Raw genomic sequence first — 12,729 nt, 5'->3', positions numbered from 1 at the left:
CTGAGGGCAGAGTATTTCATTTCCCTGTGACCATCTCAGACAAGGACTTGCAGGGGGAAAAGAGAGCCATACTGTGACACACTATCAGTCCACTGAAACTGCAGCCTTCAATGCTTTTACCTTTTCAAAACGCAGTAATAACTCTCTAGTTTCTTCTTTCTTCCTGATGATTCTATTGTAATAAGATTTCACACAGACTGATGCTACGTATGAAGTGTCACGAAAGACTTAATGAGAGGGAAGGAGGAAGGTAGATAGTAAAGGAGGGAGGTAGGGATGAAGAAGGGAAGAAAAGAATTTGTGAGTATTTACTTGTCTCTTGCAGGCTTGGATTGCTTTCCGAGTATAATGAAATCCATCACACCATTTAGACATCACAGTGTCTACGCCTTATCAAAACACTTGTAAACAGTAGCCTCTTTTATCTATAGAGTGGATCAAATCCCACTCACCATGAGATAATTTCAGAGAGATTTTAAAGAAAGAGGATGGTCTCTGCTCACATTTCAAATTACACAATTTAAACACTACCAATAAAATATACAAACACATGTACCTCCTTTCGGAAGAAAGAATTGCAGGAACCCATCTCTGTTAACTGAACTGAGAGGGTGCTTCCTGGCAAAATCCCACTAATTCTAACTCCCACCACCTAAACCCTTCCCTCATCGAAGAGAAGGACTGCAGGGTTGGGCAACAATTCACAAAGAAATTCAGTCATCGGCGGGAGCTGAGCTGCATGCTCTTCTCTTCCACCAACACATCAATGTGGTTCTTTTGTTTAATTAATTTATGCCTGCTGTCATTTTTCTGGGAATTATGCCCAATTGTGTAGACCACCAAGATTATGGAATAGCACAAATGCATCCAGCAAAGTGCCCTTAACAGGCATTTGCTTCTCAAAAGAGAACTACCTCTACTCTCAGCTAGAGTTTGGAGAAAGCCTTTGTGTTTTAATGGAAAAACATATTAGTAGCTTTCCTGTTTCTTCCCCTCTGCAGGCTAATGTACTCCAGAAAATAGATTTTTTTTTTTCAAAAGAGTAGGAATATATCTTGAAGAGCTCCATGTTAAACTACTGGCTACACACAGATAATACCATCTTGGGGACAATTTTCTCCTGCTACTTTTAATGTGAAGTAGCATTTTCAAAATAATTTTGTCAGGCAGCTCTTCCACTCAGGAAAGGCTTGAATTCTGACAGCCCCAGAGTAACAGTAACATCGCCTGTAGAGTTAGCTCTGCAAGATACTAAATGTCTTTGACTTTCATTATTTAAAAGTGCATCTTTCCTGGTAGGATTTTACACTAAAACAATCCCTTTAGGAATGCAGAGGATCCAGCTGGAATCCAGAAATAATAATAGTAATGATGTTAATAATTCTAATAATGAATAATTTATTTAGCTTAGCAGACTTCTACCTTATAAAAGATGTCCTATAACTCAACTTATGTACAGTGGCTACATTTCAGCACTGAAGTTGTTGGGCAGTTGGACTACACGATCATCGTAGATCTCTTCCAACTGAACTATTCTATACATGAGCAACAATTATTATCAGTGCTCCCATTTAAGAGACAGGGAAAACAGAACACAGACCAATATCATCATTCCCTGGGGGAAAGTCAGAGGAGGAGTTGATGGCAGAGTAAGGAATGAATGTCCAAACATTTAGACTCTAAGCTTTAGTTAGTAAACCACCATGCTTCCATACTGCAACACAAAAATCCTAATATTTTGAGCAGGAATGAGGAAAGAGCCTCAGTCATAACACGTATCAGAAGGCAGTACAAAAGAAAGCAGTGACAGAAATAATGGTGCAAAATTGCTCTGGAGAAATCTTGGCCTATCAAAAGAAAAATTAGCAGGCAGGTAATCTCTGGACACATGGGGTTGGACTCATCAGATAGGTTATTACAGTTCATATCAAACCCAGTCAGCTCAGGCTTCTTTCATACTCATCAGATAGAAACTGGCATATAATGATGTTAAGAGCTTGGTCAAGTGTGCATGTTCGTTCAGCCCAGGGCATTGCTAAAGCAATGTGAGAAACTTCATCTGCTTCACAAGCAGACCTCCACAGTCCTTCCGTGGGCAGCTAATATGGACCTGCCAAAATGTAAATGAAGATATAGAACTCAAGAGCCAGCTAGGATACGCAGCACCTCCTGTTTTAAGGTTAGTGTTGCTACTTTGTAAAGAACAATTATTCTCTCAACAGATGTATGGTAAAGATTGGCAAATGAGGGAAGAGTTCTCAATTACGTTTTCTTACACATTCAAATATGCTGATACAGCTAACTTAGGGCATGTTGCCTTTTAGTTTTTTAAATTGTTTTGCTACTCTTCCATTTTTGTATGCTCCCATTGTGCATTGCATAAGGATCATTTATTCAGTGAGGAGAAGAGTGATGAACCTCCATTAAAATGGAAAACACGAGCCCGTAATACTACATGTTAAGCACAGAGAGAAATCTGTTTTCTGATGAGAAATAAAACAGACCTTTGAACTTAAAAGTCAATGACAGAAAAAAAATTAACATAAAGATATGATTTACAGTAGTAAAAGAAAGTTATTCAGGAGTCAATAATTTTTCAAAAGGATTAACAGAGCATATGCAGCATTACCTATAATGAGATAGGATGAGTATGGCAAGCTCAATTTTCATGCTATTTAGATTCAACAGATATTTAAACTGTTGATATCTATAGTGTTCTTGTTGTGACAGTAAAGGTAAGGGTCCCACACATCTTCTGAAAAATAATACAGTTCAGAGGAAATGGTAAAAATTACAATCTATTCAGTATCTAGTGGGATTTAAACTATAGAAGAATGATGGTCCTTCAGATGACTAAATTTCCTTTATATCATCAGGTCATAGAGGTTGGCTAAAAAAGGAATCAAAGCAACTTTCTGAATTCAGATCTATCTGCCTCTGGGATTCAACCAGGAATCTAATGCCAAATGGAAAACAGTAGGTAAGCATGAAATCTAAAGTAATTTATCAGTGCTATCTTTTCAACAGATAAGCATTTCTTTGTTTGAACAAACGGACATTAGAGTACATGAAAATAAAAATGTTTTGAACAGCACAGTTTCCATAGGGCTTCTACCTAATGAAATTTTAGGAAAAGTTCAGTATAAAGTTTCGGTGCACAAGGAAGATTATTAATTTTCCTTCCACATGACAAATAGATAAATACCTCTACGCTAAGCACAATTTTAAGTACCATACTCTATTCAGGTTCACATCTTTCAATCTTTTAGAAAGCACAATGAGATGTACTTAAACTATTAATTTCTCAGCATACAAAGTTAAAAATGCCCAAACAATTCCATCAAAAAGTAGTTAAGCTGATAAATAATAGCAATTGTTTTTCCTTAGACTGCCACAAACCCAGCACTGACTCTGAAAAAACTTGATTTCTTTCCATTTCATATATCATTACCAGTCATAATGATTCCTCAGATCCTCCTGCTACAACCTCACTGTCTTGTATATGTCCTGTCAAGGGCAGCCGTGTGACCAATCTGTTTCCTTTTTGGTCATCTCGATGACTAATCAATAAGAATTTAGTGTACAGCTCTTTGGATGGTGCATGCCCAATCCAACTGCTTTGGCTCAGCAAGGTAAAAAAGAATAAAGAAATACACAGTCCTTTCTACCTCCCCCAGTACACATGAGAGAAAAATACAACTACAAATGACATACAAAACCCAGCTACAATGAACAACAAGGAATAGAAAAAAAGGTGGTTGTATTTGCTACTATCAGAAAAAATGTACGAGATTCTAATATATAGTCAGATGGTTTTTAAAAGATGATAAAGATGATTCAAATCTGGAAGCATTAGTATTAGAGGAAATAAACCGTTATCTGGGGCTTGTCTTATTTTCTCTTCTATGTGGTTAATTAAAGGGAGCCAGGTGTCTATTATGTTTTGACACTTGTGTCAGTGACTGCTGATATGCTGATCAAACAGTCTATCAAAATGCAGGGAATAAAAAAGCAGCTCTAAGTAGAACTAGAGTTTATAGCAAATCAAAACCACTGTACCAAATGTTTATATAAACCTAACAAATTTGCAGAAAGACAGAAAAGGCACTGCCCGATCAACGCTTTGACTGTCACAGCTATTGGCTGTTGGAAGGAAAAGGAGAGATGTGTTCTCTTAAGAGTAAAGTCAAGGACAGACAGCAGAGAAGAAGAACTGGAAGACTGCCTGTAGACAGTCTACCAGGGAAAAGTCAACAGAAAGGATCCTAGAGGTTCTTCACTGTGTTGTTGAATCTTTGAGGAAGAACTTAACAGAGGAACAAAGAAAATGCTTCTCAGAAACAGGATGGGTTTTATAATGGGAAGAAAGCCCCATGGAGGACTGAGAGCTAAATGGAGGAGCCAGACACAAATGAAGCTAAATCAGTGAGAGGAGAGAGAAGCTACAGAAATGCAGAGTCTCCCCTTTTTGTATTTCCATGCTCACTGAAGTAACATAGAAAGTCACTTTGTTTTTAAAAAATAAAGGTCCAATCCAGTCTAGAGGTCCTCGCACATCTCATATGGTGCTAATTTCCTTTCTGCCCTGGGCCTACAAAACTGCTTAGCACTGACATTCATACTTCAAGGTGGAAACAGAAGTCCAGACCTTCTAAGACTTCTTGACCAGAGAACAGCTTTCCTGCATGCTTAAAATCTTATAAGGATTCATAACGGAGCTTATGCCCTCCAGAACAGGCAGGATTCAATAAACTAAACCCATGGGCTGGCAAGTTCATCATAGGCTTCTTGAGATAGTCACTATTTACAAGTGTGGTGAATTACACACTCTTAGATGGACGATGTAAGAGTGTGCTCCCCAGGGAAAGATGGTGAGAAGAAGGTTTTTGGCCTAACGTGACATGGTTCTGCACACCTGAACTGGTAAAGCTTGACACAATCCCAAACCAGCCTGTAAAAAGGCAAGAACAGTGCCGTAAAGAAGCCTTCACCAGAGTAATCTAGGAATGACAGGTGGATGGATGTATAGCCTGGTTGTGTCTGTGCCAGAAGCAAGAAATTCTCAACAACTTTTTGCCTTCTGGATTTTCAAAAGGATAATGTAAAAATTAATGTCTGCTGAACTGAAGGCAGGGAGAACTGCAAGAAAGATGATGATGTGGCATAATGAGGTTACAAACCAGACAACAATATGTCTGCAGTGTAAGAAAGTTATATAACCATTTTCTGAGTTGCCTGTATCAACTCAGAAAGAAGTGTAGTCCTCTAGCAAGAGAATGTATTGCAGCATTCCCTTTGTTGATTTACAATGGCAGCACTTACCTTTCCTTCTAAGCCATCAGAGAGACAACTGTATATTGTGGAAATGCAGTGGGGACATGGATTAATTTCAAACTTATCACATAATCTGATGAGATTTCCCCTGAGATATCCTAACACTTTGCAGCACTGTGAGCCATCACTTCTATACTTATTGGAAATAATGTCTGAGCCCAGCCAAGGCACAATATTCCCACTGAGAGTTGTCATGACGAGAGTGGAATTAATTCTAATTGTCACTGTACATATCAAGGGGGTTTTTGGCATTATTAGCATGTAGCCCAAATAGTATTTAAATCCATGATGATACCATATACCATACAACAGTATCATCTGGGGCCTCCTACATTTGGATGCATGTTCCTTACCACGTATATTGAATGCAAGTCAGAATTCATCTGCATTTACATAAGTCTGATGCAACTCCATCATCTTTAGTGGTCAAGCTCCTGGCTTGCACCCATATGCAATTGGAAATGGATCTGTGACATAATAGAAATACTCAAGATCCTTTTAACATGCAATTTATCAAGGAGCCAGACCTTACTCACAATAAGCTGTGATGCTAGCTGCCACAGTTTAGAGAAGGAACATTAAGCTTTATTTTTTTAATTGTAGTTAAATTCATTCACTCTTATTATGGAATTACTTATCTATTTTAAGTGTTCTCCAGGTGCTTGCTGTTACCAGATGTGGACAGAGTCCTTTGCACTTCACTATGAAACTAGCCATGCTGGTACTGAAGATTGGGCTATTTTAAAAATAATTTTTGGATTTCCGAGCCATTCTACTGCAAACTTTTACCAAATATTTCTGGTTTGTTTTTGCAAGCAAACTTTCTCCATTTTCAGTTGATCAGTTTTCTTACCCAACTCATACAAGTGTGCTTGTAACACTGCAATTTGTCACCATGGAAACAACTGTTGGGTCACTATAGCTGATGTCACTGAATGAATCAAGTAAGAAAATCTTGGGAATGATTGGAAAAAAAGCACCAAAAATCAAACCATCAATCTTCTAAACAAATTCAGTAACACTTTGGAACAACACAGAAAGAAATTCAAATGAATATGATGATTTAATTTCAGTTTTCAAAACTGCAGGATTTTTTTAGACTTTTTATATTTCTCTGTGGGCAGCAGTGACTGAGAAAAATCGAGTAAAACAGGCTCTAGCAAGCCCATCTTATGCCCAGCACCACATCTCACTATGAGCGCAGCAGTTTCAAACTTGTCTCTGCCAAAACTTTCATAGGAAGCTGAGGCATAGCAGTCTTCTCCCTAAGGGCGTGCAGAGACATGACTTGTCCACTTAATTAGCCACTTAACCATTCTGGCCAAAAAGGCTGAACATGCAGCTGTCTGCAAACAGCCTGCCATTGCCCAACAGCTTTAAATATATATATATATATCACCATTTTCCTGACATAAATAACCAAAGGAGATAAATCTTTTTAGCCATTGTGCCCTACTCATGTTGATGCTACAGTGATGTCTATTTTAGGGATCAATGTCAATTTCAACCAGGGTTCTGTAAAGCTTTGGGGGAAACCAAACCTTGGAAAGGGAAAGAGAGATACCTTTTCGTAATCCAGAGCAGTCTTTTGGAGATTCATCCATACCTCAAATACAAATAACAGAATCATAGAATAGTTTGGGTTGGAAGGGACCTTAAAGAGCATGCAGTTCCAGGTACTTGAAGGTCACTATAAGGTCTCCTCAGAGCCTTCTCTTCTCCAGGCCAAACCACCCCAATTCTCTCAGCCTGTCCTCCTATGGGAGGTGATGAAGATATTAAACAGCACACAGTTACAAGGGCCATTTCAAGGTAGTTCTAACTTTAGAAATAATAATAAATTATATTTACCACATTCTCTTAATGTCGTAAAGCTTATAATTTTGTCACATTTTGCATGAAAAGGTAACCTCAGCTTTATTTCTTAAATAATTTTGTTGATGTTGACTTAGAAGCAGCCATTTTCATCAATATCACACATGAAATCTCTGGGGAATTAAATTTTAGGAGACATCCTCAAAAAAAAGTGTCTCTTTTATAGCCTTACTAATTAAATGTAATTAATTTACTAGTACCCTGGAATTGCAGGTATTAAAAAAAATAATACAATCCCCAAGTGCTTTTGCTTTGCATGTGATAGATGTTACAATCACTTTTTCCTTTTAGGGAAAAATTAGGAGCAAATAATATTAGGTGACAGTGAAGTTCATCGCAGCAGGTCAATTGAGATTTTCAGGATTCATTAGCATGTGTGTGACTGGTAAATAATTGAGTTAATTTTAGGTTGAGTGACATATTTGGAAAACTACGAACCACCTTATTTTGTGAATTTAATCAACCTTTGCTCTTCCCCACATAGTTCAGGGTACATCTGAAATATTAAGCTGGAACTGACTCTTCAGTCTGCAACCCTCACAAATACCAGCTGTTTGCAAACTTTCAAAAGCATCAGCTGTATTAAATGCCAGCCTCCAGCAAAGAGTTCAACACAAATAAAGCATCATAATTACAGAGAAAATAAATGAAAAAACCCAACCAAGAGAGCTGAAGAGGAGGCTTTCTTTAACCAGATTTATACTAAAATATCAATTCGCTTTGTCTCTAAGAATAAAAATGCTAAAGTCTGCAGGATACTAATGCAGAAAGATTATTTCTCTGGAAACAGTCCCAAAAAATAGCTCCTGTTTGAAAAATTTAGTCAGTCCTCTAATTCTTCTTTGTGACACTGCATTAGTCCAATTAAATCACATTCAAAAAAAAAAAAAAAGAAAAGTGCACTGCATGTGTGTATTCCAGCTTTGATTTCTGAAAGACACTATTTTCAAAGGCAGGAAACATCTTTTTCAAAGCTTAGTTTTATTTGGAAATAAGTCACAATTCCTGGCTAATGTGAGCTATTCATTTATTTTTCATATGACGTCTTCTGAGCTCTTAGCACAGTTCCTCTTCATTTCCAAAAGACGTTCTATTAACGCTACATTTCATATTGAACAGGACAATATTTAGGTAATACAGTGAGCTTTTTTATGTTAAATTTAAGCTGTGAAGATATGCACTTGCAAAAAGGGCAATTACTCTTCAGGTTCACATTTTGAAAATGCAAACAAGTCACTTGTGGATTACTGGCAACTATAGCTTGGGCTCTGACACTTAACTGTTTGTTATTAATACACAAAGCAATTAATGTAATTATAAATATGGAAAAGAAAAATATCAACACTATTTACATTAGTTAGTTACTAGGAGGTAAAATACTTTGTCAGCTCTAATACAATACAAATTGCTGCAAAGCGTTTAATACAATTATAACATGCATGTATTCAAAGCACTACAGTTTATATTCTAGGTCTGTCCTTCTGGGATCAATTTATGATACTCTATGCTGGGTATCTTGTCTTGATAAAATAATGATACTTCTTTCCCATGTTGCTACACTTGGCTACCACGTACTTTATGCACAGGTAGGATTACAGGACCAGTCATTGGGAAGTGAATAGTAATACACATCACTGAGATAGATGGGAAGCAGAAGGCATGATTGGCATCAATACAGAAAGCACTACACAAGAGTGTGCCCTACCTCTGCAATTGGGAAAGATTTTCCTTACGCAAACATAGTAAAAAGATATAACGGAATCAACAGTATATCGTATCCACTTCTTCACTGTTGTCATTGGCTTCTTGACTGTTCATATTAAAAAACCCACTGGGACATTTACCACCTCCACCCCTTGCATGCATGGCATGCAGTGACAGGTACCAACTCTGCCATGGAGGTTCAGGAGGTCTACAGAAATGAATCCCATAGATGACAACCAGCCAGATGAGTACTGTAAGGTGGACAAAATATATCATAAGGACACTGTCACTTTCTTAAATACTCAAATTCATTAAGCCATTTAAGCAGAAACACTACCTTGGATTTCTTCATCTTCTAGCATTTAGAATTAAACTCATGTTTGGAATTACTGCTGTTACAAACCAATCCTAAACAAGACTATTTCAAAGCTCCTTATTAGTGCTTTAATTTTTACATCTGACAGTTGATGTCATGTATGCTGACATCCTCAATTAATAACAACGTGTGTTACTTGGTAACATACAGCATGTTTACCAGTGTGACTCAGCCACGACTTTTCCAGGGAATCAGAAGAAGACATTGCTCCCAGATTCCCAGGTACTCAAGTGGCATCCGTGAAATCACTTGCTGTATACACACATTTTCTAGCACTGCAGAGAGAGACAAATGGTCACAATGCCAAAGCAATTCAGAAAAAGGAAATAGTTTCAGTGCATAACTTCTTTGCATAACTTTGATAAATAGAAGGGACACCACCACAGTGATCCACATTACTAAATAAGGTGCGGTACCTAGAAGGGGAAATAAATTAAAAGCCAACAGGGAACCGCTAAAAGCTGACACCTTCTCCAACCAAACCAAATTGCTACTGCCCAGTTGGTACTGACTGATGCACAGTCCTGCTTTGTTTCCCATCTGATCCATAGGGCTGATCGAAAGCTCACCAACGGCAACATACTCCTTTTTCAATGAAGTGCTAAGAAAGAACAAGAGTAGATAAAACATCTGCATGTAATTCCTGGCTCAGAGCCAGCTGAGGGCTGCTACAACCCCAGCTTTTTGCTGAAGCAGCCTCAAGGCTGCTCTGACTCTCTTCCCTGCAGTCTGTGACCCCCGAGGAGCAAACACTGCGGTTAGACCCCGCTGTTTCATCCATGTCCCCCTCTCCTCTGAGTAGAGCTCCCTTGCTTAAGTACTCCAGCAAGGAGCTGTTTGAGGAAACAGCTGTTCAAATTTGGCACTGTCTTCTTCAGCGTACAACCTTGCTGGTTGTAAGGAGAGTAAAACAGCCACCCTACACCTCCGGAGGGGTCTTGTGAGCCATAGAGACCTCTAAGACTATCAGCTACCTTCCTCCTTGCTATGTCAGGCTGCGCAACACCTCGGGTGATCCTGCTGCAGGTGACTGCCTCCAAGGTAGGCAACTGCTGCCTGCTGTTAATCCACAGCAATGCCCGTGCAGCAGTGACAAAGGGCTCCATGCCTCCTTGACCAAGGATTTTGATGTACAGATGGAGGTGGGAAGTGTACAATTCTGCCAGATAAACTTCCCTGGCCTCTGCCTGCTTGTCACAATTTAACATTAGTTTCTGTATTTAATTTTTCAGTTTCCTGTGTAGTTTTTTTTTTTTTTTCTTAAAAAAAACACATTGCAGTGTGCCAGTTATTTCTCCAAGGTTTCAGAACACAAACTTCACAGTTCTTCTGCTGTTTGGCATAGGTTGCCACAGACAGAAGACAGATATCTGTCCGCCAAAGTTTAAAACGGAACAGATTTTCTTGTTTAGAAACTTTTTGCTGTTTAGCACTCCCAGTTGTACAATAAGTCAGACCAACCCGCCCCTCCCTAACAAGTGCATACACAAATGAACAAGGGAGACCGTTGCCCATGCAGGATTCATATGTGCTCTGCAGTGCACTGGGACTGCCTCTATGGTTAGTTTAGGAAAGAAAGGGGGCAACTTTTTATAACCTGGCTTGGAAAGCTCTGAAATTCATGTACCTTTCTGCCAAAAGGAAGCTCACTTAATGAAAGGGAAGGAAAGCAATGTTGCCCAGTAGCCATTTCAGATAAGGTCAGCTGGGAATATTTTCTCTGAGTCTTTCCAACACCAACATCTGAGGTAAGCTGCTGAATTGGTGCATGCTCTTGCTAAATCAGCTTTGCTTCATTCCCAGCTGATGGATGCTGATTCAGACTGACCTCAAACCCCGCAACTTCCTCCCTGCAGAGTTACAGTCCTTCTCTGTTATCACACCTGATCTTTCAGAAAAGTTTCTGCACCTCCCAGCCTTGTCATAACAACTCCTCAAGCATAAGTCGACATAAGACAACTCGACATAACAGATTTCATTTTTCTATTGGATGCACACATATGCCACAAAGAGTGCAGTTCATCACCTACGTTTTTCAAACTTTGCTGAGCATGCTCAAGTGCGATAGCACTTTTGTGAACAGGGCAGTGTTGCTTCTTCTTTTTCTTTTCTTTTTTTTTTTTTCCTGCTCAATGGGTTGTCTCGTGCTGTGTCCAAAAACAGCACAGAAACACTGTCACCTTCTCTTGGAATCCTGTGCATAGCCTGAGGAATGGGGCTTCCTCTTTTGCTCTGACATCCCTTGAGCGTGGATATTGCAAGGCTTGAAGACTTCTTCCTTGTGCAGAAGGGTGGTGCTACTGGGTGGCACCTGCACTACTGTGGGCAGGGAGAAGTTTCCAGGAGCAACAGAAAGTAAACTATGCCATAAAAGTCCTACAGTACTTATTGCTTTCTTCCTTTTTGCATAATGTCTTGGGAAAAATTCAAGGAGAAAATGAAATCTGACAATTGACGGGCATTGGTCAGTCTCTTGAGGAAAGCAGGGAAACATGCTACCCCCTAGACAAGGGCACTGTTAGCAAGAGGGGAGAGGATAGACGGATAGTTTGCTCCCAGATGAATATTAGAAGTCGCAGGTGAACCAAGGCCACGTGCCCTACTAATAGCAGCAGCTTCCTGCTCAAAATAAGAAGCAGGTTCACACATTTGTTCTCCAGTTGGGTTCACACATAAGCTGCAACACAGATGTTCAGAGGGCACAAAGGGGACACCCAGCAGAGTTGACTGCAAAAGAAAATTTACAGGAATGACAGCAAGTTGCCTTTTACAGCAGGCTCTCTAGAGAGGCAGTAAAAGGGAAGCTCATTCTGCTATGATTTTTTTTTCTAAAGCTCCTCCCTGTGTAAGATCCCACTGCTGCCAATCTCCAGAGATTGAAAGTGAATTAAAAAGAGAAGGAAAAGACACAAAAGCATGGGAAAGCAAAATAAAGGAGCAAAGGAGAAAACAAAGCAAAACAAATGAGACCGAAGAAATGTACTGCAAAGAGGGAATTGATGGAAAGGAGAGAAGTAAAGGTATGTCAATAGGTTTGAGAAACAATAAGGAAATGTAATCAGAAACACTGCTGTGATCTTCTACACATACTCTGCAAGGACTATTAGACATGGGAATCCCTGACAGGCCTGGACACAGGTCTCAACCTCCAGGAAATCCACTAGTAGGACAATCATACATTAAGTGATGCAGGCAAGTTCCTGATCCCATGCATAAAATGGACACATGATTCTTCTCCAGCTTTGCCAGACATCTTAGGACCTACAAATCATGCACACTATGAAAAAAAATTGCATTCTTACAAGTCAAGCAACTTAGTGCAAAAACTATTTTTGTGGAAGGGTCCTCAACACCAAAAACTGGTCATGGATTTTATTAATAAGAACAATTCAAGCTCTCCCCATTGAAAACATCTTGAAAGTCTCTCATACGGATCAATG

The 12,729-nt window shown here is 39.2% G+C and overlaps 1 protein-coding gene across 7 annotated transcripts in view; it reads right to left on the bottom strand.

The window, feature by feature from the left end:
* The window catches only part of ENOX1 (ecto-NOX disulfide-thiol exchanger 1), a 366,853-nt gene that overhangs the window by 278,720 nt on the left and 75,404 nt on the right, over window positions 1-12,729 (bottom strand). The gene's annotated exons all lie outside the window — the stretch shown is intronic.

The sequence above is a fragment of the Cuculus canorus genome, chromosome 1 (assembly GCF_017976375.1).
Source record: "Cuculus canorus isolate bCucCan1 chromosome 1, bCucCan1.pri, whole genome shotgun sequence".
Lineage (NCBI taxonomy): Eukaryota > Metazoa > Chordata > Aves > Cuculiformes > Cuculidae > Cuculus > Cuculus canorus.
This window is presented reverse-complemented; position numbering and strand designations above follow the sequence as displayed.